The following is a 12,258-nucleotide window of genomic DNA, read 5'->3' on the forward strand; positions in this document are numbered from 1 at the left end:
ATGTGTTCTATTTTATGTTTAAATATCTTCATCATTGTGTGTTCTTGCTATGTTGTGAACATGTCGAAGAAGTTGTCTCAAGAAGGTGCATTGAAAGCATGGGCATTTTTGTAAATCATACACTACAGGGCTCCATTACACCGTATGTGGGAAAGTGAACACGATAGTTCATTCCCTCAAAGTGACAAAAGGCATGATGCGAGTTATGGAGTTGTATTTTAACTTCCCCTTTTGGACCTTAGAATGAATTCAGGTTTTATCTCTGATGGCCACAATGAATTCTCTATTTTAAATGGGTTTGTAACTATTATAAAGTTTTAAAGCATTGTTAATTGATAACATTGTTATATTTTATATATAAATAATTATTTAATAGTAGTATACGAGTGAAGGAGATTTTAAGTATTCTTAGACATGCTCAACTTCATATATTACTGTGAACGAATTGAAGAAAATGGAAATCTAGTTATACTCTCTCTCTCTCTCTCTCTCTCTCTCTCTCTCTCTCTCTCTCTCTCTCTACACACACACACACACACACACATATAAACTTGTTTGATCCTTAAGTGTTATATCTAAGGGCATCTTCAAAGTTTAGTGGACTAGTTTCGTTAAATTTATTTGATGGTAAATAATAGAAGATATCTCTCCACTTTCTCTCAATATAGTAATGCAACATTGATACATTATTTTGGAGTAATGAAAAGAAACATGATATAATGGTTTTGTAGATTAAAATCCATTAATTGAAACTTGGCCACTTTATTATTTATGCAACTACTTAGTGAGCTTGTCACCATTTCAGAGGTGTTGTTACTAAGTCCTTCTAGAACACTTGGTTTCCATTGCCATAATTGTTGCTACTAACTTCCTTTGCAAGTACACTATGTGTTGGAACAACTAGAGTATCCAAAAATCATCTAGGACAGTATTAATGCATTCCTTTTTAGATGGTAATTACACTATTTGGATAAAATTATTAACGATTAACTTTTCATTTAAAATGTTATGAGAATAAAAGTGAGCCTATAATTTCTTCATAGACTACATTTCATTGGTAGGCCTGAATGACCTGAACATACTTTGGTCATTCTGGCATGGTCATGAATTAATCAATTTGTGTTTTCCCTCATCTGCATTTTGACCTCGATCAATAAACCAACATCTTCAACTTGAAATCTAAGCTCATATTATACCATTATAGGCCAATTTTTTTTTAAATGAATAATGTTAAAATATGATTTGCTAGCATCCTAATGCTATGAAGAAACTTTGCATGAGTTAATGGGTGTATGACCACTTTGATATTTTTTCCATGAAAGGGAGAGGTAGGAAAGATAAGCGACCGAAATCTACAAATGAACATATTATAGGTTGATATTCATAGTACATACCTAGAAAATAAATGTAGTTTGTTAACTTAGTTACACTAATAGTGGATGATTTACGATATGAAAAAAAAAAGAGATTAGGGTTTATTGATTTTCATTTATTGGTGTTGTTACAATTTGGATTTCATTGTTGATCATTATGAGGAGTGACTAACTCTCTCCTATCGATGGAACTGGTAAATTTCCCTATTGTTTGAATTAATTTATCTATCGTTGTATTTTTTCTTTCTTTCCATCTCAACCTAAGCATACTTTCTTTATTTAATCACAAGTTTGTTGTTGTTTAACTTGATATGTCAATGAATGAATTATGCCATGATCAGCTTAAATTCTTTTCTCCCGTGTTGCTACACCACTCTCAAGAAGCAAACTCGAAGATATTGTTATCAAGAATTGTGTCTATTTGGAATTTTTTAAGAAGGAGAGGTTATCTTTACGAAAGATATGGCATAAGCAGTGCTAGTCAAGGATTTTTTAAAGCAAACTAATGTGTGTGCAGATGGCTAAAAATTCTTTCTATTTTTTTTTTTTTTTTAAATAGAAGTTATTTTTACCCACGATATGGGCATAGTGACTAGATAATTTTTTTATACTTGAGGTCATGAATTCTTTCTATTTGTTTTTAAGAAACATAGGTTGTCTTTACCATGCTTGTTAAATATGTTATTATACACAAACATTTTGGGGTGTATCACACATGAATTGCCTTATTAGGGAAACATCTATTAACCAAGATTATGGGAAATGACATCTTATCATCCCTCCAATATTATATTTATGACTGTTATCAAGAGTGGTATTAACCTTATCAACTTGAGAAGTAATAATTCCAAGATAAGGGATGGAGCTATAGGAGAGCATTTCCCTCCACCCAACATTGACATGATTGCTTCCAAATCGAGCATTCTCCCCCACTCATATCTAATAAGATTGATTCAAAATGTAACTAAAACCTCAAGCTAATATAAAAGTCACTACCTTCTTTAGAGGTTCTAGTTTTGCCAACATAAATAGTCACAACTTTCTTTAGAGGTTCTAGTTTTTTCATTATTCTTGGTTCAGCCTCTTACCAACTAGTAGAGTCTTTGTTCTTTCTTTAGAGGTTCTAGTTTTTTCATTATTCTTGGTTCAGCCTCTTACCAACTAGTAGAGTCTTTGTTCTTCCATGAAGAGGTGCAAGGTTCAAATATATTTCCCATTTTAAATTGAGTATATGTATGGCATTAATAGAAAGCTAGTGTTCAAGTGTTCATTATTATTAATAATATCTTATATGTGTTAGCGCAGACAAGCCATGTATCTCTTTTGATTAAATATGTTGCTACCTTAATTCTACGAAAATAAATTAGTTATATATATATATATATATATATTTGGTATGATAAAAAATTTCTATGAATTAGTAAATGAGATTTATAGAGCTGGTGCTAGACATTCAACTTTAAAATTGGTAATAAACTATGATAAAACAATATGCCAAAGAATAAATTTATAGAAAAATAAACCCAAAAAAATATCAATATTTTTAAAATATTCCAAAAGGCATCAGATTTTCGACTCTATGGTTGTCAGATGCACAACGATATCGTTGGATTCATAATCTGTACTTTTGTTCGATTTCTGAGGCCTAAAGGTAGGATGCCGCTCGTCAGATGTACATCGAGACTATCGAATGTGGTTTTTTCCATTGGATTTCTAATGCCCAATGGCCGAACGTCTCCCATCAGATTTTTACATGTCCGTCGCACATCTGATACACCATCAATGGATTGTCCAAACTGGTTCCTGCATCTATGTGTTGGATATCCGACTCCACATCGTTAGACAAGTTTCGTCGAATTTGTGTACTCTACGATTGGCTTTCTCGGGACAAATCCTGTTGGATATCCAACGTTGTATCGTCGAACTTCACATCGTCTTTTCGACGCCTATCCATCTCATTGCGTTGTAGGTGTCATGAGAGATCCATCATAAATGGCGTCATAAATATGGCGGATTATCCATTCCATTTTTATCAGTTATCCAGCAATGATGACGTCAGAAATCCAACTTAAAGGTTCATCTCTTGTTTGTCCATTACCTGACAAGGGACCTAGGTTGGATATCCAATGCTTGCTTTTTCCTGTCAGATTGTTCGATCAAGTTTCACCGATGAGCCTGGAAAGTGAGGTTCGTCGGTGTGATGACACAAGTCCATATAATAACCAATGAAAGACCACTAGATTTTAGTGCATTATGCACTAGTGCTAGATATAAGTGTATACAGGTATACGTGTGAGATGTCTTTGTATATTACGACTTAGATTTCAAAGTTTTTGATAAAACAATTCATACCTCGGTTAGGTTCATACTAACCTAGAACAGTGATACCATCATTACCTACATAGCCTTGCAACACTAGTAGGTGGGTCCAAAGAAAAAAAAATATTGTTTTCCCGTTGAAGTGTATCCATTTGGATAGTTAGCATACCATTCTTATTCCACCATGGTTTCTAGTCATCCCATAGGCTGACCTAGAATAATATCTAAAAGACAAATAGATGCTGCCATGACAAGACAGGCCATTGGTGCTGTAATATCAACTTAAGTGGGAATATTCTAAGTCCATAAACATCACTTTTGATGATCAAATAATATAGGCAAGTATCAATGTTGTCTTCATGTATATTCTTTATCCATTTTCAATTTCTTTTTACCAAATTGATGATTTATTCTATTTACTTGTTGTGGATCATGCACGAGGTTTTACTGGGAGAAATAATCCTAAGGTGATATTGGGGATATATATTGAAGACAAAATGGTATAATATATTGGGGGATATATAAGGGGTAAAGGGCTTTTATATTGGGAAGTATAAAAAATGGAGTTCAAAGTTAACGAAAAAATTAAAGGGGTATAAAAAATGTTAATGAAAAATGGACACCTACGATATCTAGTGAAAGTAGGGGTTTTTTAGATTGGGAAGGTGTAGTGGTTTTGTATTTGTAGGGGGTTAAATAATGTGATATTTAGAGGTAGTTTCCAATATGTAGTCAAATCAGGGTTATTTTTTAGTAATCCACGAATGCACGTGATATGTCATAATTTGATTGAATGAATCCCCCGTGAGACCATGTGACTGCCTCTCTTTCTTCCATAATTATGGACTCTTTCCTTTAGCCAATTTTTTTTGTTTACCTTCAACACTGAAATATCCTTTATCATGTTGTTGGTGTGAACTAATTATTGTTTAGGAAAAGACATAAAAACAAATGGCAAGGAACATATCTATAAAGAGTGCTTCAACATCAATCATAGTGTTTGTCAATATTCTTACCCTTTACTTAGCGTACCATAAATAACATAGACAATCAAATTGCACGTGCTTGAACAAAATGCTAAAAGATGAGATAAGATCATTCTAGAAATAAATCCTTTTACTATTTTCACAATAGAACCAAAATGTGGCCGCACCATCTTTTGGGTCCAAAATAGTACTTTCTTCCTTAGACAAGGCGGACAACAACAGGGGATACATGACTCTCCTTGGCCTTGGCCATAGTGATTAATCATTGGAAGGTGGAATGCTTCTTCAGTTAACCCTTTATTTCTACAGCCCCCTATGTTGAGTGCTTTGAGAAGTGTGTTGGTGGAATCGTAGTCGTAGAATGATGGTAAGAAGACTATGTTCAATGTGTCTAAAATTTTCTTCCCAAAATATGATTTTCTTAAGTAAAGCTTATGTGTAAAAATTTATGTGAAAAAGAGTTGTGTAAAAATATATGTGAAAAAGAGTTGTGTAGGATTGACTTGAACCTATTAGAATTCAATCTCATTGTTGTATATGTAGCCACCTTCTACCATAATTTTTTCACTTTGATGCCTCTCACACTCTCATCTTCTCAAGCATGGCCATTGGATGCCTTAGCTTTCTCAGAAACAATTGTTATTAACCCGTAAATACATTATAAGCTAATAAAAATTACATGTGGGTATGCCTTTTAACCATGTACGTGCAACAAATGACTAAAGTGAAATGGGAACAAAGGTGCATCCATAAGGTAAAATAAGTTGAAAAGAATCATTACACTTCCATCAAAAGACATTTTATAAATCAATGCTGGAATAGATGTTGATGCATTTATTAAATGGAGAATATTTTCAATGTGATGAATAACATTTATATTAAAGATTTGGAATTAATTTCATAGCACCTTTACATTAAATGTTGATAGCATCACATTTAACATGGCACAAAGAAAAAATTGTGTTCAACAATAACTTGGCCATGAGAAATCTGCTTATTACCTTGCATGCAAAATACAAAAAAGTGGTTAGTGCCCAAAAGGTTTGTATACTCAAGACATGGTGTTGCATGGTATATTATGCAACAATTCAAGGGATTTTCATATTGACGGATAGCCTACTTATTTTCATAGCTCTTATATATGGATCAACTTTCCACATAGAAATTTTGATGAATCTTAGGAGTAAATTTTATTAGAGAAGCCAAGCATAAGTTGAAGGAATTAATAGACTAAACCACAAATTTTGTTAGCACTAAAATGATGGGTTTAATATTCTCTATTGTTGTAGTAGTGATTTCTGGTATCGCATGTGAGGTAGCTTCCAAGTCCAATAAAACAATTCAACCTTGGGTTAATGGGTCATATGTTACACATGTATATACCCCTAACATATCATATTAAATCATTTGGGGAGTGCACAATATGCACAGGGTAAATTCATCATACCTACATACGTCCACATATGTCAACTTTGATTTTATTATAATGTTTTAGATTATATATATTCCATAGAATTTTGACATGTGAGGCACAATTTTATATATATATATATATGAACATTACTTATACATTTGCTATATATATATATATATATGAACTCTAGTTATATAAATGTATAACTAATGCTCATATCGTTTGTAAGATGTTGATTAATACATGTGCCTTGTTCAATAGCTATATCTTTTGGTTGTGTTATACAATGTATATATTAAGTTGACAGGAATGTACATACATATAGTACAATAAGACTGAACTTGAGCATAGGAACGTTTGTACACATGGCATAACCATGTGGACTATTTGGTAGTTTAATTGGTGTTAAATTACTTACATGAATTAGCAACGAGGGCTAGTAAACTAATGAAATGTATGTGCAGTGTTTGCGCTAGGGGTCCTTATCACTAAAACAATTCCTAAGTTAATTTGAGATATCGAAATGCAAATGTTTCTTTATAACTGTGTAAATAAATCAATCACTCATAAAAATGGATTCAATTCTATTTCTCTTGCTTAAAGGAAAGATCACACTCGTCTTGAAATAAATTTCACACTTGCATCAAACTTTTCAAAAATAAAATCACACACACGTTTGCTTTAAAATGAAATCACATACAGACACTTGATTGAAAATTAAATTTAACAATGTAAATAGATCTACTCTTGGCAAAAAGAAATATTAACTCTGCAAATGAAAATTTGATCTATACAACTTCAATGTAAAGTTATGCTATTGATCTATGTCAACTTATACTATGTCCATATGCACAGGAAATCTCACTTCACTCAACAATACAATGATTAAATAAAGATACTGCAAAGCAATCTTAAACTTTCATTCAAAAATCAAAACATGAGTGATTAAATGAACTAACAAAACCCTACACGAAACACAGAATAAAATAATAATTGAAAATAAAATAAAACCTTACTGTGTGTAGAGTTTTCTTCCGGAATCATCGCATCCATAACTGCTAGATCGACGTTTCGAGCCATCCACTGCGGCTTGTCATCAGGATAGATCAATAAGTGTGTAAGACAGATCTCGTAGAAATGAATAAATAGAGGAATGAGCTAGATGGAATGGGAATGTTGGTAGCCGACCATGCCTTAATTAATATTTGATAATAATGATTATTATGAAATAATTTTAATTAATTTTTTCAATTATTTATTTTTGTTTTTAATTAATTTTATTTTAGAATTTTATTAAGAATATTATTAGATTTTTAAAATTTAAAATTATTAGTAATGATAATATTGATATTAATATAATTTAAATTTTTTATTAAGATTCAAGCCATCGTTTTAATTAATTTGATTTATAATTAATTTTATTCTAGAATAAATGATTACAATTCATTTAATTTTAATTCCACTTTATAATAAATAATTAAGGATTCATTTTAATATTAATATTAATCATTAATAATCTTGATATTACTATTAATGTATATAAAAATAGTTTCAACTAATTTTAATTAATTTATCCATTTATTATTTGTGATTATAATTAATTTTAATTTAGAATTTTATTAAAAAAATAAATAATTTTTTTTTATCAGTAATGCTAATATTAATATTAATTTAAATTTGATTAAGATTAAAGTAAAAATCGTTTTAATTAATTTTAGTTTAGACTAAATTTTAATTTAGAATTGATTCAAATTTAGAATAAATAATCAGAATTGATTTTAATTCTATTTTAGAATGAATGATTAAGAATTAATGTTAATACTAATATTAATTATTAATAATATTGATATTTTCTTTTGCTAAGGCAAGAGCGGATCCTTCTATTCAATTAAAAAGGGAAATAGTGTACAATAGGCGACCTCAGTGGTAAGGCCCACCAATATGACAGGCCTACCCCAAAACATGGTCTCAAGACGACAAAGCAACCCAAGGACTCGGGCCCGTCAAATCAAACAAGCAGTCCAAACCTGACCGTTGGATCTTGTGTTGCAGATCCAGCGGATGAAAAACACATCGGGTGGCCAACAAGCACACCTGTTAACAAATAAATCGGACCCGAAGAACCCAATGTACCATAATCTATAATCCAATCAGGTCCGATATTGACTTATCTTCCGATCACTTTAACCACCCGAAATCCACCGTTTGCACGTGATCCCGGAGAAGTCAAGCGAACAACACGAAACATAACCATTGTTGTGGACCCACCAACATGCACGCCAAATCCTGGCCGTAGATTAGCCTCGCTAGATCCAACGGTTCAGGATCATATCGCGCAGACTAAAAGCGCCGATAGTTAGCGCGCGATGAAGGCGGTAATTCCTCCCCGCCCTTAGCCACATGTCACGTGGTGAGTGGAATCGCTCCCAATTGAGAAAAACCACTTCTGGCTTGATGAGCACGCGATATACCGGAAACCACTTCAAGGGCCGTAAAGCTGTTTACAGGGATAAAAGTTGGGGTTTTGCGTTCACCGTGGAAATCTGGGCTCCGGCGCAAGGGCCAAAGGGAGATGAAGATCCCTCCATCTAGCCGACCCCCTGAGACATCTGGATTGTCGATACCTGAGGTAATGAGGCCGACATAGACCTGCATCCTCAAAAGGATCTCACTTATATCAAAACACTTCATGAAGAAACCAGATCAACTGGACCCCGTCTCTGTGGCTCTGCGTCATCATGTACTGTCTCTCGAATTTTCCTGATACTGTTGTCGGTCACTGAGGGCCCTGGATGTGCATCCCTCCTTCAACCTGTCATCCATTAAGTCCTCCCACCAGCAACATAAATCGATATGCTTGTTTCGGACCCCCTCATTGGCCAGCCAGTCCGCAACTTTGTTGGCTTCCCTACGAACATGCACCAACCTGAGGGTTCTCAGCAATCTTAGGTGTGCTTGGATTCTTTGATAGACTTGCAGAAGTCTCCAGTGTTCTGAGATTTTCTCAGGAGTAGCGCCAGCATTTATCCTTTTCACTGAGTTAATGACTAATTCTGAATCTGCCTCAATGATGACGTTTTGAATGTTGTACTTGAGCAGTATTTCCAAGCATGATTCCATCGCCATGAGCTCAGCCATATTGTTGGTAGCTTTGCCTAGATAGCTGTGGAAGATGACTTGTATGTTTCCTTCCTCATCCCTCAAGACCCCTCCTGAATTCCCTTTTGAAGCCCCGTCTATGTTGAATTTTAAGAAGCCCTGAGAAGGGGGTTGCCAAGAAGACTTTTCTGCTGAGGTTATCTTGCTAATCTGCATAGGACCCTGAGGGTTAATAACCCTGAGCTCCAACTTCTCCAAAATTCTGGCCTCTCTTTGTCCAATGGGTTTACCTGTAGCTGCACCTCCCAGGATATGAATAGTTTCTTTGATTTGTTTAAGGACTAGCTTGAGGATGTTGCTCACCGGACATGCTTTCTCCTTGAAAATCTTGTTGTTGCGCTCCTTCCAGACATTCCAGATTAGGAATCCTGGGGTCAGCATCTAGGTGGAGTTTAGGATCTCATTATCTGAGAATTTTTTCCTCCAATTCTTCAAAGTAGTGATGATGTCATTAACATCTCTATTTGTCTGCTCAAAGACTTCTCTAACCCAATTCTAAAGTGTTGTGGTGAAAGTGCATCTATTCAGGATATGATTTGTAGTTTCTTGCTATTGTCTGCATAAGTGACATCTTGAGGGGCCAATAAAGCCTCTTTTTCTAAGATTATCCCATGTCAGAATCTTGCTTTGGTGAACCAGCCATTTGAACACTTTGACTTTCATCCAGTGAGGATTTTCCCAGATATCTTTCCACATTTTATCTGTGTTTGACAGGTTCAACCCTATCCTTTTGGTCTCCTTGAGGTTGAAGAGACTTGCCTTGTTCTTTCCCCATCTCAGTTGATCATTCAAGTTTTAATTTAAGATTTATCTCTTGTCTAAAAGACCTTTAAGGGCTATGGCTTGAGTATGCAGCATTCCCATTCCTCTGTAATCTGGAAGTTTCCATGTTCTCCATTTCCCATTGTTCCTTGATTGGTCCCAGTAGTCACTTACCCATCTCAATCCTTTGTTGATGGTATCAGTGTGAATGTCTTCTAATTCTTCACTTCGGAGATTGTCCTCCTGCTGCCAATTATCCTCCCAGAACCAAGCCAGGTTTCCATTTCTGATCTCCTAGAAACTGTGATTTTGGACTAGGGCCCTATTCTCCCATGCCCTATTCCAAATTGCAGAACCTTTTACTTGTCCTGTCATTCTGATTAGATTCTTCTCCTGCCATTTGCTAGCATATTTTTGCTTCCAAAGTTTTGCCCAGGGGGCTTGTATTTCTTTTAGCCATCTCCACCAGATTTTGGCACCAAGAACTCTATTAAGAATTCCTGGGTCATGAAGACCCAGGCCACCATGGGACTTAGGTTTGCACACTCTATCCCATGCCACCAGGGCCCATTTCTTCTTTTCTTCACCTTTCCCCCAGAGAAAGTCTCTATAAATGTTTCTTATATTAGTAACTACACCAGTTGGTGCTGGGATGGCAGATAGCATATAGATAGGGATACTTTGGAGGACAGTCTTAGTGAGAATCAGTCTCCCTGCTAGATTTAGTGCTCTATTTGTCCATTTGTTGATCTTGTCTTTTAGCTTATTAAGTACAGGTTCCCAGATATCTTTGTGAAGTGGTTTGTCAGTGAGAGGAACTCCCAGGTACTTCGTAGGAAGTGACTCCCTTTGAAAGCCCAAAATTCTAGAAAGATTTCTTTGAATTGAAATATCCGTATTGAAAAAGAAAATCTTAGATTTAGTAAGACTTACCTCTAAGCCTACTTACCTGTCAAACTCACTTAGAATCTGTTTGAATGCTTTGGCTTCCTTGACAGTGGGTGTGCCTTGAAGCATGGTATCATCCACAAATTGCTGATGTGTCACAGTGTCGCCACCTTGAGTGAGTCTCAGACCATGAATTCTCCCTTCCTCCTTAGCAGCTCTAATAGCTCTCCCTAGCCCTTCCATCATTAGAATTAAAAGGAATGGAGAAAGAGGATCTCCTTGCCTGAGGCCCCTAGAAGGCTTGAAAGTTCTTGAAGGAGAGCCATTGAGAAGGATTGAACGGTTGGCAGTGGTAACTAGCGCCATAACCCATCTAATCCAACTGTGATCAAAGCCATAGGCTTTTAATATTGCTCTTATGTACGACCAGCTAAGCTTGCCATAGGCCTTTGTTATGTCTAGTTGCATAATCATTCCTGCTTGTTTGTTGGTAATGAGTGAATGAACCATTTCATGAGCTGGAATTATATTATCTAAAAGTTGTCTTCCTTCCACATAGCCCGTTTGCTCCTCTGACACAAGGGTCGGGAGGAGAGGTTTGAGGCAGCTGGCAATGACTTTGGATATAATTTTGTATATCACATTGCATAAAGCTATAGGTCTAAATCTATCTGGAGAGGTGGCATTTTCTTGTTTGGGGATTAAGTCTATGAAAGATTCGTTGAGTGCCTTTAAGACTATCTTAAATCTTCGAGAATCTTCCACTACCTCGAGGATGTCCTGTTTCACTATCCTCGAACAAGCTTTGAAAAAATCTACATTAAAGCCATTCGGGCCTAGTGCTTTCCCGTTTTGCATCTCTTTCATGGCTTCCTCTATTTCTTCCTCTGTTACTGGTCTGTTTAGGTTGAAATTATCTTCTCTAGTAACCAATTTAGGGATGTACTGAGTAAATATTTTTGTGGATTGGTATCTGTCTTCCGAGGTTTCCTCAACAATTTTCTGAAAATGCTGGAGTAGAACCTTCTCCATCTCTTCATGAGTGTTTCTCTCTATTCCATGCTAGTCTGTAAGTTTCACAATGATATTGTTGTTTCTGTGAGCTATGGTGGATTTGTGGAAGAATTTGGTGTTTCTCTCCCCTTCTTTAATCCATTGTACTCTGGATTTCTGTCTCCAGAATATTTCCTCTTGAAGACATCTATTGTCCCACTCCTGCTGAAGTGACTCTGCCATCTCTTTCCTTTCTTCTGTATAGCCTTCAGTTATAAGAATCTAGTTTATTTCCTTTAGTTTCTTTTCCACATCTTCCTTAGCTTTGAAGATGTTACCAAATTATTTTTTATTCCATTCTTTG

Source organism: Pinus tabuliformis, chromosome 2_1 (assembly GCF_031772625.1).
Source record: "Pinus tabuliformis cultivar Carrire ecotype Pingquan chromosome 2_1, CPIR1, whole genome shotgun sequence".
Classification (NCBI taxonomy): domain Eukaryota; kingdom Viridiplantae; phylum Streptophyta; class Pinopsida; order Pinales; family Pinaceae; genus Pinus; species Pinus tabuliformis.